Here is an 18423-nt window from a genome sequence, read left to right on the forward strand (position 1 = left end):
ATATAAATACATTCAAGTGTGTATGTGTATACAAACTATTTGAGGGAAGAGTAAAAATATTATGGGCAGGGTTTATTAAAGCAGCCTTCACTAATTAGCATCCTGAGTTTTGAGGTTCTCTTCTCCCATGCCTAGCTAACTTGCTGGGTTGGCTTAGTATTATTCTTTGGATATGTCACATTTTTAACAGCATGTAACCTGCATTTTCCACTTGGAATCTGAAATGTGGGAAGGATAGAAAACCATCTAAACCATCATATTCGCAGCATTAGCACCTGGGACCTATAACTTTTTGTCAAATGAAGAATCTTTTTTTTTTTTTTTTTCAAAATTTTATTTATTTATTTGACAGACAGAGACCACAAGTAGGCAGAGAGGCAGAGAGAAAGGGGGAAGCAGGTTCCCTGCTGAGCAGAGAGCCTGATGCAGGGCTCGATCCCAGGACCCTGAGATCATGACCTGAGCCGGAGGCAGAGGCTTAACCCACTGAGCCACCCAGGCGCCCCTCAAATGAAGAATCTTGAAGTAAAAGTGATTTGATAGTATCAATGTCACAAAATTTTAGGCAACAGCCTGTGCAATCATATTCTTAAAAAAAAAAAAAACTATATACATTCTAATAGAATGAGTACATGGGCCTTAGAGGGAGTAGTTAAAATGATAAATCATTTAAGTAAATTTTACTTATTATTCACACCAAATATGTGATACCTACAATGCCTATGTACTTTCAGATGCTAGTCTCTAGGACATCCATATATTAGTGAATAAGGAAAATCACCTCAAAAAGCTTTGAAATATTCCGGACACTAAGCCCAAAGTAGTTGAAATACACTTTATTTAATCAATAGTGTACAAGAGCAAAAAAGCTTAAATATATGAATGAAGGAATTACAAGCATGATCAGTGGAAAATCCAAAAAAAAAATGAAAATTAAAGAACCAATATCAAGTGTCTGTCATTTATTGTCTATTTACTATAAGACTAACTCAGGGTTTAAAATAACTTGGTGTCTGTGAAATCTCAGCATAAATTATCCATGCTTCATTTTTAACCCAGTAATGAAAACAAACAATGAAGCTTTCCAAATAGAAGCTTCCTTTAAATTTTTTTAGCATAATGTTTGACACATGATGAATGTTCAATAAATGAAAACTATTTCCTATTCAGTAAAAAAATTATGAAATATATTCCCTATCTAGTACTTAACATTTTTCATTTTTTGCATTATTTTATTTGAAGAATTTAAATAAGCTATGAGAATGGGCTTTTAACTGATGAGCTATACAGGTGTCTCTTCCTTAGAATCTGAATCATTTGTAGTTTCCTTTCTCAGGCAAGGTGGCCTACTAAAAGAAAAGCTACTTTTACTACTGCTGGCATATAGCAAGGCACATGAGTGGAGACATAGCTCCCTTATGTCTGAAATCAATAGTATGCAAATACATTAAGTAAACTGTAAGCTACTAACCCATTAAAGTAGCTTAAAAATTGACTGCATTTTCTCCATCTTGACTACTGGTCATTACCATTCTCTCCATTTTCATTAAGAAAAAAATGTTTAAACTTGTCAATAATAATAGATGTAGGTAGATTCAACTGGGACCCCTTTTTATGGTCTTTGTCTCAGAGGTAATAAATCCATGAATTGGGTTCTAATAAATAATTTTGAAGTATACAGTGGAATATCATGGAAAATGATTTACCATTCCTCATTAAAAAAAAAAAATGGCTATTCAAGAGGTGTGGTTAAGTGTATTTTAAGTTCTGTTCCTTAGAATCCTACTGATTTCCAATATGACCTTAAGGAAGTCCCTTAACCTTCCTGTCTACGTTTCTCCAGACATGAAATGACAGTAATTGCAGCTGCTATCCACCTGCCATGCAGGGACCAGAGTAGATTATTGGATAGCACTGAGGCTGACCCTGTCACGCACAGGAGTCTCATCGGTTGCACTCGATTTCCTTAATAACATCTCAACTCACATGGTGAATTATAATTACCAGATGTTTACTTCTGACAGGATAAGGACCAAAAGTTGGGCCATAGTTTATAAAATTGAAAGTTCTAGTAAATTCTCACTCTCCCACAGGAGGAACAACAACATCAAAAAAACCATTAAATGACTGACATCTTTCCTGAGGATTTTGAGTGCTTCTGTGAATGATTTATTCTATTAATCAATTTAAATCAAAATAAGACTTAGGAGAACACTTCTTCTTCAGAAATTCTGAACAAAAATTCTTTATTGGTTAATTGCATGCAGGATAAGGAAAGAAACAAAGCTTAACACAAATCAGGTAAGTGGAATTTCTGATGTTATTGCTGGCTGGCAATATGTCTCAGCTTCTGCACGAATCTGCAGAGTAGAACTGTGATATAAGTAGCTATCAAAGGCTTTTGGAATCACTGCCATCCCAGTGAGATTATATTTTGTGTCAACTGACTTTTGGAATTTTCTGCCAAGACAAGAATAGCTAACACTTAGATATGCCAGACACTCTTCCAGGCACCTTACATATATTTAACTTCACTCTTCACCACAGCCCTATGAGGTAACTATACTATTATCCTAATTTTAGTATATTATGAAACTGAGTGTGCCGAAGGTTAAGCTATGAACTCAAGATCATAGTGTTAGTAAATGGTAGAGCCATTACGGAAGCTTAGAAATTCTGGCTCTAGTGTTCTTGTCCTTTTACGACGCCAACAAACATGAGCAACATTGCCCACAATATAACAAAATAATCCCAGTCAACTCGATGCTATTTCTGTCACCTTCTCCTTTTGAATCCAATTATTCTCCAGTCTAGTCACATATATTCTAGAATCTGTTTCCTCATCTGTAAACTAGAGACAATGATATTCACCTCACAGGTTGTCTTAGAGAACAAACGAATGAATGTGTATGAAGCACTTTTTATTCTACTTAGTTGTCTTTAAATGCCCGCTGTTAACTTACACTAACAGACTCAGTTCTTCATTCTCTACAGTGATCCTCAGAATTCTATTTCTAATGCTATCTTCCTTTTTAAAAAAATTTGTATTTTTCCATTACCATATTAAGCATTTTCAAGTATCTGTATTTCCCCCTATCTATAGCTATATCTGTATCTACACACACATGCTTATATATGATATGACAATATATAATTTATAATTTCAGCTCTAAATCAGGGCTTAGCAGAATTTTTCTGTAAAAGGCAAGACAGTAAATAATGTATGTTTTTTAGGCCATACCATAGCACTCCCTTGCAAGACTCAATTCTGCTGCTGTCGTAATAATGCAAGAGCAGCCCTATACCATGCAAACCAATAAGTGTGGCTGTATCCCAAAAAATTTACGTGGGCATTGAAACTTCAGTTTCATATAATGTTCATGTGCCCTAAATATTATACTGATTACATCTATTGTGATTTTTTTTTCAACCACTTAACAATGTAAAAACCATTCCTAGCTCACAGGTTATACAAAAATAGTTGACGGGTCAGATTTGACTGTAGTTTGCCAACATTTGCCCAGTCCTTTATCTTCTTGATTTCTGTGTTTCTCCATAGTACTGCCTGCCACCCAGTCTTGCATCCCTTTTAAAAAAAAAATTTCCCTTTCTTTATGCATCCCATTCTGTCTAGCAGACAAAAAGTTGGTCCATTTCATCTCCAGTATTTTTATCACAACCATGTCCTAGTCTATTTCCCAGGTCAATTTTGTCTTTCATTTTCAATCCTTTTGTCTTGTTATCACTTGATCCAATCTATCTGATTTTCATAGAATTGTGTAACTCTTCAGCTAAAGACAAGAGCTTCTAAGTCTCCTTACTGAATAAAGAATATTAATTCCTCCAATACCATCCTTCAGTTTCTTTAACTAAAGTAGAAAATTTATATAGAAAAATGCCCAAGTCATAAAGGTACACCTGAAACTATTTTCATAAACTGAATGCATCCTTGTACCTAGCACCCAAATCGAAAAAAAAAAAAAAAAAAAAAAAAGGTTTACCAGCACTCCTGGAAGCCTCCTTGGGACCTATTTAAGTCACTCTCTCCCAAGAACCATCACTCTCTTGATTTCAAAAACTATAGATTTTCCTGTTTTTGAATCTTATAAAAATGAAATGATGGTATATGTGATCTTGTACCTGGCTTTTTATGTCCAACATTTATATATTTGAAATACATATATAGTGTTGCATGGTGTTATGCTTATTCTCCTTGCTCTGTACACACAGAATTCCACTGTGCAAATGTACATCATCTACTGATGTGCTTCTATTAATAATCTTTTGGGAAGTATTCCATTTCTGGCTGTTATGAAGTGAATATTCTCTTATTTTTCTTTTGGTGGACATATTCATGTACTTTTCTTGAGTATATATCAGGTAAAATTACTGGGCCTCAGAGATGAACATAAACTTTGTCGGTAATCACTTTTCAATGACATTTTATCTTCCTTTCATACCCTGCACCCTCAAGCGAAACAATTTGCTGTTTCAGGTGAATATATTGAGATATTACCCATTAATGATTTTGCTGATCTTTCCTCTCCCCATCTTTTTTGGTCCAAACTTAATTCTATTTTCAAGCCAAATGTATGTAGTCCATCCTCTCTTTTCCTCCAGCTGTATATAATTATTCTTTTAAAAGTTTCAGAACGTGTGTGTTATCAGTTCTCAAGATATTCATATTAGTCTCTCTTATGGCCTAATTATTTGTAAATATGTATATCTTATTTTACTCACTAGAAGAAAGGTCTTTGAAAGCAGAACCACCTTTCAGAATAATAATAGTGGTCTCTCTCTCCCTCATGTACATACCTAAGTATACGTTTATTTGTATTTTATTGGTCTCCTTCCCCTAGAATGTAAGTTTCCTGAAAGTAGGACATGTATATGATAAATGTTTATAGTTGTTAATAGAAATAGGAAGTAAAGAACAGGCTTGTGGAAATAAAATTGTATAGCATCGATCTGACATTTACTTTGCCATTTACATCTATATACTTTTCAAGCTTCTATCTCTCCAAGGTAGAAATTAATTTCTCATCTACATTTTTTCTTGTCCACTCTCAAACTTGGGTCTTCATTATTTTTCTATGACTGCATTAACAGCACAATTGATCTTACCTTCTTCCCATCTGCTTTTTATTTCATTATGCTCATTACTACTACTAAAAATATGAATATGAATATGTTATTTCTTAAACATTTTCTATGACTTTCATTATCTCTTTAAAAAGATGAAAAGAAAGGGAAAAAGGTGTTATGATAAGAAAAATGCACAAAAAGTTGTCACACAAGCTTTTGTCCAAGCTCTTACGATGCCTGGAATATATTAGAGACTTAGTAAATGGTACTTATAATTGATGTACATAAATGCCTTCACTTTAGCCTCCAAAACTTCCACAATACTGTGGAGGACAGTTGAACCTCTGCTTTCGGCTCGTTGAACCTCTGCTTTCGGCTCGGGGACCTGGGATCCAGCCCCACATCAGGCTCTCTGCTCGGCAGGGAGCCTGCTTCCCCCCTCTCTCTTCCTGCCTCTCTGCCTACTTGTGATCTCTATCTGTCAAATAAATAAATAAAATCTTAAAAAAAAAATTCACCTTGCTATCTCACAGAGTTTAGGCAGTAACCAAGTAAATTATATAGAGTAAATATATGCCATAAGCAACAAACATATAGAAATATAAAGTCAGGGACGCCTGGGTGGCTCAGTTGGTTAAGCAGCTGCCTTCGGCTCAGGTCATGATCCCAGCGTCCTGGGATCGAGTCCCACATCGGGCTCCTTGCTCCGCAGGGAGCCTGCTTCTCCCTCTGACTCTGCCTTCCATTCTGTCTGCCTGTGCTCGCTCTTGCTCGCTCTCTCTCTGACAAATAAATAAATAAAATCTTTAAAAAAAAAAAAAGAAAAGAAATATAAAGTTATTATTATTCTCTTATTCTCAGAAGTTCCAGAATCCAAATCACTTATTTTGCAGATAAGGAAACTGAGTCCCAGGAAAGAAAAATGACTTGAAAAATATTATCCAACTGCTTAGTGGCAAATTTGGTCTTTTTCTTTTCTTTTAATTAATTAATTTGTTTTTTTAAATAAACATATAATGTATTTTAATCCCCAGGGGTACAGGTCTGTAAATCGCCAGATTTACACACTTCACAGCACTCACCATAGCACGTACCTTCCCCCACTGTCCATAATCCCATCCCCTCTCTCTACCCCCCTCCTCCCAGCAACCCTGTTTGTTTTGTGAGATTAAGAGTCATTTATGGTTTGTCTCCCTCCCAATCCCATCTTGTTTCATTTATTCTTTTCCTACCCCCAAACGCCCCATGTTCCATCTCCACTTCCTCATATCAGGGAGATCATATGATAGTTGTCTTTCTCCTATTGACTTATTTCACTAAGCATAATACCCTCTAGTTCCATTCACATCTCACAAATGGCAAGATTTCATTTTTTTGATGATTGCATAGTATTCCATTATATATATATACCACCACTTCTTTATCCATTCATCTGTTTAGGACATCTAGGTTCTTTCCATAGTTTGGCTATTGTGGACATTGCTGCTATAAACATTTGGGTGCACGTGTCCCTTCAGATCACTACGTTTGTATCTTTAGGGTAAAACCCAGTAGTGCAATTGCTGGGTCATAGGGTAGCTCTATTTTCAACTTTTTGAGGAACCCCCATGCTGTTTTCCAGAGTGGTTGCACCAGCTTGCATTCCCACCAACAGTGTAGGAGGGTTCCCCTTTCTCCGCATCCTCGCCAGCATCTGTCATTTCCTGACTTCTTGATTTTAGCCATTCTGACTGGTGTGAGGTGATATCTCATTGTGGTTTTGATTTGTATTTCTCTGATGCCGAGTGATGTGGAGCATTTTTCATGTGTCTGTTGGCCATCTGGATGTCTTCTTTGCAGAAATGTCTGTTCATGTCCTCTTTCCATTTCTGGATTGGATTCTTTGTTCTTTGGGTATTGAGTTTTTGCTAAGCTCTTTATAGATTTTGAATACTAACCCTTTATCTGATACATCATTTGCAAATATCTTCTCCATTCTGTTAGTTGTCTTTTGGTTTTGTTAACTGTTTCCTTTGCTGTGCAAAAGCTTTTGATCTTGATGAAATCCCAATAGTTCATTTTTGCCCTTGCTTCCCTTGCCTTTGGTGATGTTCCCAGGAAGAAGTTGCTGCAGCTGAGGTCAAAGAGGTTGTTGCCTGTATTCTCCTCAAGTATTTTGATGGATTCCTTTCTCACATTGAGGTTCTTCATCCATTTTGAGTCTATTTTTATGTGTGGTGTAAGGAAATGGTCCAATTTTCCCAACAGCATTTATTGAAGAGGCTGTCTTTTTTCCATTGGACATTCTTTCCTGCTTTGTCGAAGATTAGTTGACCATAGAGTTGAGGGTCTGTTTCTGGGCTTTCTATTCTGTTTCATTGATCTATCTGTCTGTTTTTATGCCAGTACCATACTGTCTTGATGATGACAGCTTTGTAATAGATCTTGAAATCTAGAATTGTGATGCCACCAACTTTGGCGTTCTTTATCAATATTCCTTTGGCTATTTGAGGTCTTTTCTGGTTCCACGCAAATTTTAGGATTATTTGTTCCATTTCTTTGAAAAAAAATGGGTGGGATTTTGATAGGGATTGCATTAAATGTGTAGATTGCTTTAGGTAGCATAGACATTTTCACAATATTTATTCTTCCAATCCAGGAGCATGGAACATTTTTTCATTTCTATCTTCTTCAATTTCTTTCATGAGTACTTTATAGTTTTCTGAGTATAGATTCTTTGCCTCTTTGGTTAAGTTTACTCCTAGATATCTTCTGGTTTTGGGTGCAACTGTAAATGGGATTGACTCCTTAATTTCTCTTTCTTCTGTCTTGTTTTTAATGTAGAGAAATGCAACTGATTTCTGTGCATTCATTTTATATCCTGACACGTTACTGAATTCCTGTACAGGTTCTACCAGTTTTGGAGTGGAGTCTTTTGGGTTTTCCACATATAATATATCATCTGCAAAGATTGATAGTTTGATTTCTTATATGCCGATTTGGATGCCTTTAATTTCTTTTTGTTGTCTGATTGCTTAGGCTAGGACTTCTAGTACTATGTTGAATAGCAGTGGTGATAATGGACATCCCTGCTGTGTTCCTGACCTTAGGGGAAAAGCTTTCAGGTTTTCTCTATTGAGAATGATATTTGTGGTGGGTTTTTCATGGACAGCTTTGATAATATTGAGGTATGTGCCCTCTATCTATCCCTACACTTTGAAGAGTTTTGATCAGGAAGGGTCAAATGCTTTTTCAGCATCTATTGAGAGTATCATATGGTTCTTGTTCTTTCTTTTATTAATGTATTGTATTACATTGATTGATTTGCAGATGTTGAGCCAAACTTTGCAGCCCTGGAATAAATCCCATTTGGTCGTGGTGAATAATCTTTTTAATGTACAGTTGGATCCTATTGGCTAGTATTTTGGTAAGAATTTTTGCATCTGTGTTCATCAAGGATATTGGTCTGTAATTCTCTTTTTTGATGGGATTCTTGTCTGGTTTTGGGATCAAGGTGATGCTGGCCTCATAAAATGAGTTAGGAAGTTTTCCTTCCATTTCTATTTTTTAGAACAGTTTCAGGAGAATAGGTGTTAATTCTTCTTTAAATATTTGGTAGAATTCCCCTGGGAAGCCATCTGGCCCTGGGATTTTGTTTGTTTAGAGATTTCTGATGACTGTTTCAATCCCCTTACTGGTTATAGGTCTGTTAAGGTTTTCTATTTCTTCCTGGTTCAGTTGTGGTAGTTAAAATGTCTCTAGGAATGCATCCATTTCTTCCAGATTGTCAAATTTGTTGGCATAGAGTTGTTCATAGTATGTTCTTATAATTGTCTGTATTTCTTTGGTGTTAGCTGTGATTTCTCCTCTTTCATTCATGATTTTATTTATTTGGGTTCTTTCTCTTTTATTTTTGATAAGTCTGGCCAGGGGTTTATCAATCTTATCAATTCTTTCAAAGAACCAACTCTTATTTTCGTTTATTTGTTCTACTGTTTTTTTGGTTTCTATTTCATTGATTTATGCTCTGATCTTTATGATTTCTCTTCTCCTGCAGGATTTAGGCTTTCTTTGTTGTTCTTTCTCTAGCTCCTTTAGGTGTAGGGTTAGGTTGTGTATTTGAGACCTTTCTTGTTTCTTGAGAAAGGCTTGTACCGCTATATATTTTCCTTACAGGACTGCCTTTGCTGTGTCCCATAGATTTTGAACCATTGTGTTTTCATTATCATTTGTTTCCATGAATTTTTTCAATTCTTCTTTAAATTCTTAGTTGACCCACTCATTCTTTAGAAGGATGCTGTTTAGTCTCCATGTATTTGTGTTCTTTCCAAATTTCCTCTTGTGACTGAGTTCTAGCTTCAGAGCATTGTGGTCTGAAAATATGCAGGGAATGATCCCAATCTTTTGAAACTGGTTGAGACCTGATTTGTGACCCAGAATGTGATCTATTCTGGAGAATGTTCCATGTGCACTAGAGAAGAATGTGTATTCTGTTGCTTTGGGATGAAATGTTCTGAATAGATCTGTGATGTCCATCTGGTCCAGTGTGTCGTTTAAGGCCTTTATTTCCTTGTTGATCTTTTTTGCTTGGATGATCTGTCCATTTCAGTGAGGGGAGTGTTAAAGTTCCCTACTATTATTGTATTATTGTCAATGTAGTTCTTTGATTTTGTTATTAATTGGTTTATATATTGCTCCCATGTTAGGGGCATAGATATTTAAAATTGTTAGATCTTGTTGGACATACCCTTTGAGTATGATGCAGTGTCCTTCCTCATCTTTTGTTATAGTCTTTGGCTTAAAGTCTAATTGATCTAAGGATTGCCACCCCAGCCTTCTTCTGATGTCCATTAGTATAGTAAATTGTTTTCCACCTCCTCACTTTAAATCTGGAAGTGTCTTCATGTCTAAAATGAGTTTCTTGTAGGCAGCATATTGATGGGTTTTGTTTTTTTATCCATTCTGATACCCTGTGTCTTTTGATTGGGGTATTTAGCCCATTAACATTCAGGGTAACTATTGAGAGATATGAGTTTAGTACCATTGTATTGCCTATAAGGTGACTGTTACTGTATATTCTCTGTTCCTTTCTGATTTACTACTTTTAGGGTCTCTCTTTGCTTAGAGGACCCCTTTCAACATTTCCTGTAGAACTGGTTTGGTTTTTGCAAATTCTTTCAGTTTTTGTTTGTCCTAGAAGCTTTTTATCTCTCCTTTTATTTTCATTGATAGCCTAGTTGGATACAGTTATTTTTGGCTGCATGTTTTTCTAGTTTAGTGCTCTGAATATATCATGCCAGTTCTTTCTGGCCTGCCAGGTCTCTGTGGATAAGTCCTCTGCCAATCTAATATTTTTACCATTGTATGTTACAGACTTCTTTTCCCGGGCTGCTTTCAGGATTTTCTCTTTGTCACTAAGACTTGTAAATTTTATTATTAGGTAAATTTGAGGGGGGGGTTCTCTGTATTTCCTGGGTTTTGATGCTTGTTCCCTTTGCCATATTAGGGAAATTCTCTACAATAATTCTCTCCAATATATCTTTTGCTCCCGTCTCTCTTTTTTCGTCTGGAATCCCAATTATTCTAATGTTGTTTCGTATTATTGTATCACTTATCTCTCAAATTCTCCCCTCATGGTCCAGTATTTGTTTGTCTCTCTTTTGCTCAGCTTCTTTATTCTCTGTCATTTGGTCTTCTATATCACTAATTCTTTCTTCTGCCTCATTTATCCTAGCAGTAAGAGCCTTCATTTTTGATTACGCCTCATTAATAGCTTTTTAAATTTCAACTTGGTTAGATTTTAGTTCTTTTATTTCTCCAGAAAGGGCTTTTATCTCTCCAGAGAGGGTTTCTCTAATATCTTCCATGCCTTTTTCTAGCCTGGCTAGAACCTTGAGAATTGTCATTCTGAACTCTAGATCTGACATATTACCAAAGTCAGTATTGATTAGGTCCCTAGCCTTTGGTATTGCCCCCTGTTCTTTTTTTTTGTGGTGAGTTTTTCCGCCTTGCCATTTTGTCCAGATAAGAATATCTGAAGGAGCAAATAAAATACTAAAAGGGTGGCAAAAATCCCAGGAAAATGCACTTTAACCAAATCAGAAGAGACCCCAAATCATGGAGAGGAGAAAGTGGATAATGAAGTCAGGAAAAAAAATTAAAAAAAGAAAAGAAATTTTGAAAAATATATAAAAAAGAAAAAATATATATATTAGACTGGTGACTAGCACAAGGTCACCCACTTAATTTGGGGAGTATTTTGGTCTCTTAGAAGGAACTACCTCCCCAAAATTTAAAGAATGAAAAACATATATAAGGGTAAACACAATGAAGAAATGGAATATGCCTATAAAGATGAATTTATTTTTTAATTTATAAAAAAGGAGTTGATAAAGTAAATTGGTTGGAGAATAAAGAAAAAGTGGAGAGATTTTGCTCAGGCTGGAGACTAGAACAAGCCCAGAGCTAGATTTAGGGTATATTTTGATCTATTAGAAGAAGTTGTACCCCAAATTTTTTAGAAGAAAAAACCCTATGTGTATACAAAAAATAAAGTTAGACACAATGAAGAATAAAATATGACTGTAATAATAAAGGTTCAAAAAAGATTATTTTTTTAATGAAAGGTATTATTAAGATAGACTAGTTAAAAAACGTTAAAAGAGGAAAGGGTAAAAGTTAAAAAAAATTAGAAGAAGAAAAAAAATTAAATTAAAAAAATTAAATTAACTGCAAGACTAAAGAATCATGGGCAGAAAGCCATGAATTCCATGCTTTGCTTTCTCCTCTTCTGGAATTCCACTGTTCTCCTTGGTAAGTGAACTTAGTCCTGGCTGGATTTCTTGTTGTTATTCTGGGGGAGGGGCCTGTTGTAGTGATTCTCAAGTGTCTTTGCCCCAGGTGGAATCGCACCGCCCTTACCAGTGGCCAGGCTAAGTAATCCACTCTGGTTCGCTTTCGGGAGCTTTTGTTCCCTGAACGCTTTAAATAGAGTTCCGGAGGACAGGAATGAAAATGTCGGCTGCCCAGTCTCTGGCCCAGAGGACCCGAGAGCTCAGGGCCCTGCTCCTCAGTGCACCCTCAGAGAAAAGCGCTCAATCACTCCTGTCTCCCTGGCCTCTGGCTGTGCTCTGAGCTCACTGAGACTGTGACCAATTCAAGGTAACCCCCAGCTGAGAGCTCACTCCTTGTCTCTGTCTCTGTAGCCAGCTTCCCCACTCTAATACCTGTGAGCTCTACAACACTCAGACATCCCCGTCCTTCTATGACCCTGCGGGACCTGGGGCCACACTGACCCCACGTGGGCTTCACCCCGGTTTAGCCTCTGGAGTGATGTTCCTCAGTGGAGCAGAATTTTAAAAGTCCTGATTTTGTGCTCTGTTGCTCCGCTGCTTGCTGGGAGCCGGCCCCTCTTCCCCTGGTCTATCTTCCTGTCACTTTGGATTCACTTCTCTGCTGTCCTACCTTTCAGAAAGTGGTCGATTTTCTGTTTCTAGAATTGTTGCTCTTCTCTTCAGTCTCTTGTTGGATTTGTAGGTGTTTGCAATGGATTGATAAGCTATTTAGCTGATCTCCTGCTACCTGATGTAGTCTCAGCCTGCCACTTCTCTGCCATCTTGACTCCCCTCCAGATTGGTCTTTAAATCCATGTGTTGTCTTTCTTACCTCCAGAGTTCATCAAATTTAGTAGTCGTATTTATGCGCATTTGTGTGTGTGTGTGTGTGTGTGTGTGTGTGTGTGTGTGTTTTAATAAGCCCAAAGGCATTTGGGAAATGATGTGTTTTAATATACAAGAAATATAAATAGTATAACATTTTGTTGGAATTTAGAAAATCTGAACTACTGCTGGCAGAAATACAACTTCATTAAAATTTAGAGAACAAATTCATGAAAAATTTATGCATTGATATTTTCAGCATACTGAATTGTGATTTCAAACATATTCCTGAGAATTCATTAAGAAAAGTCTTCTATCATATTTTTAAATGATTTTTAGGGACTGGAATTGCATTTTGCTTTAAGAACTAATACACATTTTTACATTTTTATATACAGTCCTTTAAATCAAATTTATAAATGTATTAGCTTTAAAAAGCTCTGTTTCCTCATCTGTGGAAAAAGAACACTCTTGAAACCTCATGAGTTACACCAACCAATCCCTCAGGTGTAAAACTATCTCATTTTATTATGAAACTGTATAGGCTTTGGTGCTGGATCAGAACAGTTAACTATTATATTATCAGACTTACTTAATTGATTATGTTCTAAAGATAATAAGAACAGAGATGATTAACACTATTTATGCTTCCCCTGGGCCAGTCACTTTGCTAAATACTTTGGAAAAATTATCCTAATTTTATAATACTAGCTGAGATAGATATCACTAATATCCACTTTTAACAATGATAGATATCAGGCCTATAGGGAACACATGTCTGTCTCCTGTAAATGAAACCCTCCCCAATGTTTTCTTTCTTTCTTTTTTTTTTTCATCATATCTCCCCTTTTATGGTTTCATTTGTAAGGCAGTTTTTAGTACTAGGATTAATTCTAATTTGAAAAAAAAAAGTAATATTTATTTGTGAACCCAATGTGTGTCCTTGTTCTAGGAAAATATAAAAGCTGTTTTGGAGACCAACTGGAGAAATCTGAATATAAACTGGGTATTAGACAACATAAGGAAGTGACTGTTAATTTTCTTCAGATGTTGCAAATTACCTTGAAGTAGTTCAGGAAAAAAAAAAAATGCAATATGGCTCTGTCAGTATGCTAAACCTGCTAAGTCTAGGGGGTGCCTGAGTGGCTCTGCAGGTTAGGCATCTGACTCTTGGTTTCAGCTCAGGTCATGATCTCATGGGTTTTGGAATCAAGCCCCATGACAAGCTCTACCTTGGACTCTGCATTCAGCGGGGAGTCAACCGGAATATGGATGTATGTTTTAGTAATATATTTAAGTTCTTTGGTGTATTTAATTTTTTCAAAACAAAAAACAGTGAGAACACAAATATTTTCTATGTTCTAGCTTTGTGGTGGCATTAGAGATTTGGGAACCCATACAGTCTACTCTGTCATCCTAAAATGACATTCTATCTGCCACATCCCCAACCAGTGGTGCTTCTGCTTCTCCTTGGATATACCTGAAGGTTCAATGCTAGGTTCTTCAGAACCAAGAGATAAAGTAGTCCAGGCAAATTTTACCAGTAAAAACCAAAACAATGAATGAGCTTCATGACCTGCAACACTAATCCTCATGTAGATGAGGTGTCTGAAGGCCATAGGAAACAACTTCACTCAAGATCATTGTGTGTAGTGCTCGCTTCGGCAGCACATATACTAAGATCATTGTGTGTATAATTATTATTGAAATCTAGATAAATGTGGCTGTAGCATAAGCCTTTCTCTAAAAAGAAAAGTTGTTAACTTAAGTGTGATGATCTACATGGAGCCTCAAAAAAGTGGTGCTGGTGGGAAGAGGTATCAAAAACCTGACATGAGGGGCACCTGGGTGGCTCAGTTGGTTAAGCGTCAGGTTAATCATCATCATCACGTCATGATCCCAGGGTCCTGGGATTGAGTTCCACACTGGGCTCCTTGCTCACAGGGGAGCCTGCTTCTCCCTCTCCTCCCTACTTGTGTGCTCTCTCTATCTCTGTCTCTCTCTCAATTAAATAAATAAAAATCTTAAAAAAAAAAAAAAAAAAAAAGCAACCCTGACATGAATATCCCAATCATTTTGATAGATGTGACCCTAGCATGGCCATGTATTTCTTACAATATATATATTAGCTATAGGTTTAATACCAAGCCTTTAAAATCTTTCCTCTGATTTATTTCTCACCAAGGCAGGTGGATTATTATAAGTTGTCTTCCAAAACAGATAATCTCAAAGGAAAGAACATAATTTAACAAGCTTATATGAATATTCTGATTTAAATAGTACTGTGTGTGTGTGTATATATATATATATATATATATATATATTTTTTTTTTTTTAACTTTCAATGTTACAAGGACTTAAAGGAATCTAAATTCAATTTCATTGTGTTTTCATTAGATTATCATTCCAGGTTTGTAAAATACTTTTGTCTTACAGTGCTGCCAAGAATAACAATACAGAAATCCTCATGTTTCAAAACTACATAGCTATGTAAAACAAAAAAACAATTTAATAAGTAAATATTGTAAAAGCTGTGAGAAATAGGTTCTAGAAGCCCATTCATTTTATTCACAAGAGTGCCCTTAGGATGTGACTCAGTGCCTAGTCGTTATTACACAATATAAGTTTAGTTACCTGAATTCCACGCCCCTGTTTACAGTAAACTGGAAAGGGACAAAAGATGTGCCAGTCTGACCCCAGGGATGAGAAAGAAAATCTATCAAGGAAGAGACAGAAAGCCCAGATAACTAGGGGCTTTTCAGTTTATGAATAAGCTTCTCTGCTCACATCTCAACACCTCTATCCTATTACTGCATTACAGCATAGTACAATAGTGTTTGGTCATAATATAGGCAACGAGTCACCTACAACATCATCACTCAGTATTTACTGATTTTCTACTGCATTGTAGGTTTATATGGCACTGTTCCTCTCTCAAGGAGCTTAAAATCTCCCAGTGCAGAAAATATCAAGTTATATTTATTACATTTTGATTGGTAAGTTAGTATACATGGGATACAATTTGAAAACCAAGTCCAGTAATTTTTTTAAGTGCAAAAATGTGCATTTTGATCTAAAATAGATTGTTCTGTAGAAGTTCTAGGAAGTCAACTGTCTTAATATGATTCTCATATATCTTTGATGGTGTGACATTTAGTGTTCATTTATATCTAATTAAAATATTTTGGGGACCTGGGTGGCTCAGTGGGTTAAGCCACTGCCTTCGGCTCAGGTCATGATCTCAGGGTCCTGGGATCGAGTCCCACATTGTGCTCTCTGCTCAGCGGGGAGCCTGCTTCCCTTCCTCTCTCTGCCTGCCTCTCTGTCTACTTGTGATCTCTCTCTGTCAAATAAATAAATAAAAGTCTTAAAAAAAAATATTTTGGGGACGCCTTGGTGGCTCAGTGGGTTAAAGTCTCTGCCTTCAGCTCAGGTCATGATCCCAGGGTCCTGGGATCGAGCCCCACATTGGGCTCTCTGTTCAGCAGGTAGCATGCTTCCTCCTCTCTCTGCCTGCCTCTCTGCCTACTTGTGATCTCTGTCAAATGAATGGATAAAACCTTAAAAAAAATAATAAAATATTTTATTAAAGATAGATTCTTGATTAGGTATATGAATAGTACACCACTAAAATAGGCATAATTTGAAAAATAATTCTTCATCTTTACTTTTTTTTGTTTAGTTTCAACTTAATTTTAATTTTGTAATAAATATAATTTTATAAAATTTATGTATAACTGAATATAAACAACAGGTTTCTCTTAAAATAATTTATGTGGATTTGAAAATTTCATTGTATCTTTCTAACAACATTTTTCTTGACAAAGTAACAATCTGAGGAGTACGATATAGAATTTCAAATATTCATGACATTAGGTTGTCTTATATTATGTATGTATATATATATATATATATATATATATATATATATATATACCTACATTATTTTGATTTAATATAATACCATGACTAGTAATCTACATCAATAGACTAATAATAACTGTCATCACATATATATGGCAAAGAAGATTGTAAAAGCTATTCTCATTAGATTATTGTTAGTTGAATATGGATTATGTAATCCCTAAAGAAAAGAGTTATAATTTTGTATAATATATACGCTACCACTTGCTAGGTATTTAAAAATATATATATTTTTCCACAAATATTATTTCCACAATATCCACAAATTTTTTTTTTAAGATTTTATTTATTTATCGGGTGGGGGGGGAGAGAGCGAGCACAGGCAGACAGAAAGGCAGAGGCAGAGGCAGAGGGAGAAGCAGACTCCCGGCCGAGCAAGGAGTCTGATGCGGGACTTGATCCCAGAACGCTGGGATCATGACCTGTGCCGAAGGCATCTGCTTAACCAACTGAGTCACCCAGGCGTCCCTATCCACAAATATTTTTTGTGATTATATTACCAGGTAATTGTCTGTGTTTCTGCTCATTTGTGATCTAAGATCCACAGTTAACTTAAGTTTACATATTCTGAAATTTAAATAAAATTGAGTCAAACTCCTTATCATACATCCATGAGAATACCAAATTCCCTCCTGCTCTATATATTTCTAAGGGCTTATATTTCCATAGACCTTCTTTCCTCTCTGCATTTTTGCCCTCCTTAATCAATTGCTTTTATTTGAGATTAATCTTCTATGACTGTTCCCTTCTCACTCTATTGTAGTGATTCGACATTTTTAAACTCTTTACAAAACATCCACTTACATAATTTGTGTGTATGGAAAATTTCGCAAAAGTGTTTAGGGGTGACATAGTAACTTTACAAAAACAGGAATGAAAATAGCTCAAAATTATATTTATCTGGTTTTCATCTGATGATGTAGAAAATTAGAGAAAGCATTGCCCCTACATTGAAGACAAGAGCAAGTCACAAAATCCTAAAGTTCATGACTTTTTTTTTTTTAACCCATCAGAGGTGTCAATAAAAAACTGCATTGGACAAGTTAAACACATATTTATACAAGACTACTATATAGGAGAGAGAGTTTGAACTCAACTCTGCTACAATAAAAGGCAAGAGACTTCTTAAGTACTGAGGTGTGTTAGCAGAAAAGTACTGGGTGACATTAAGGGGGAGGTTGGTTAATGTGATTAAGCCTTCTGTGTGTGTTAATAGTGCTCATTAATAGAAACAGGTAGATAGAAGCACTGTCTTTCTTGATTATTACACTTCAAAGGGGTGGTTCCCGCGTCCTTGAGAATATTCCTGGGTTGTAAACCTGGCAAGAGGCTAGGAGGATATTTGCATCTCCAGGGGGACAGAAAGAATTTAAAACTGCAAGTTTGCTGAAGGAAATGCTCTAAGAAAAGAGAAGTCAATGATCTGTAATCAGGAAGAAATCTACGTAAATTTTACTCAAGATACCAGAAATGTTAAGGTCATCTTCCTCAGAAGTTAAAACACAACCAACTAACCTGAAGTCTAGGGAAAGAAAAGATACTTGCTGAAAGAAATGCTATGCAAATCTTGCTTCTCTTTAACAGACGCCATTGGGTATTGATAAGGTTAATTCAGCTAAAGAGTTGATACATTGGTTGAGCTTGGATCATCTTATGATGTCAAAAAGTAAGCAATTTCTTGAAAAACAAAAACAAAAATTATAAAACCAAAACAAACAGTGAGGACATGTTAAAAAGAAATAGTAACAAATACAAAAGTTGGGGCAATTTGGTCAAC

The 18423-nt window shown here is 35.9% G+C and overlaps 1 protein-coding gene across 3 annotated transcripts in view; it reads right to left on the reverse strand.

Moving 5' to 3' along the window:
- Nucleotides 1-18423, reverse strand: part of CTNNA3 (catenin alpha 3) — a 1797739-nt gene that overhangs the window by 136174 nt on the left and 1643142 nt on the right. The gene's annotated exons all lie outside the window — the stretch shown is intronic.

Source organism: Mustela erminea, chromosome 14 (assembly GCF_009829155.1).
Source record: "Mustela erminea isolate mMusErm1 chromosome 14, mMusErm1.Pri, whole genome shotgun sequence".
In the NCBI taxonomy this organism is placed as follows: domain Eukaryota; kingdom Metazoa; phylum Chordata; class Mammalia; order Carnivora; family Mustelidae; genus Mustela; species Mustela erminea.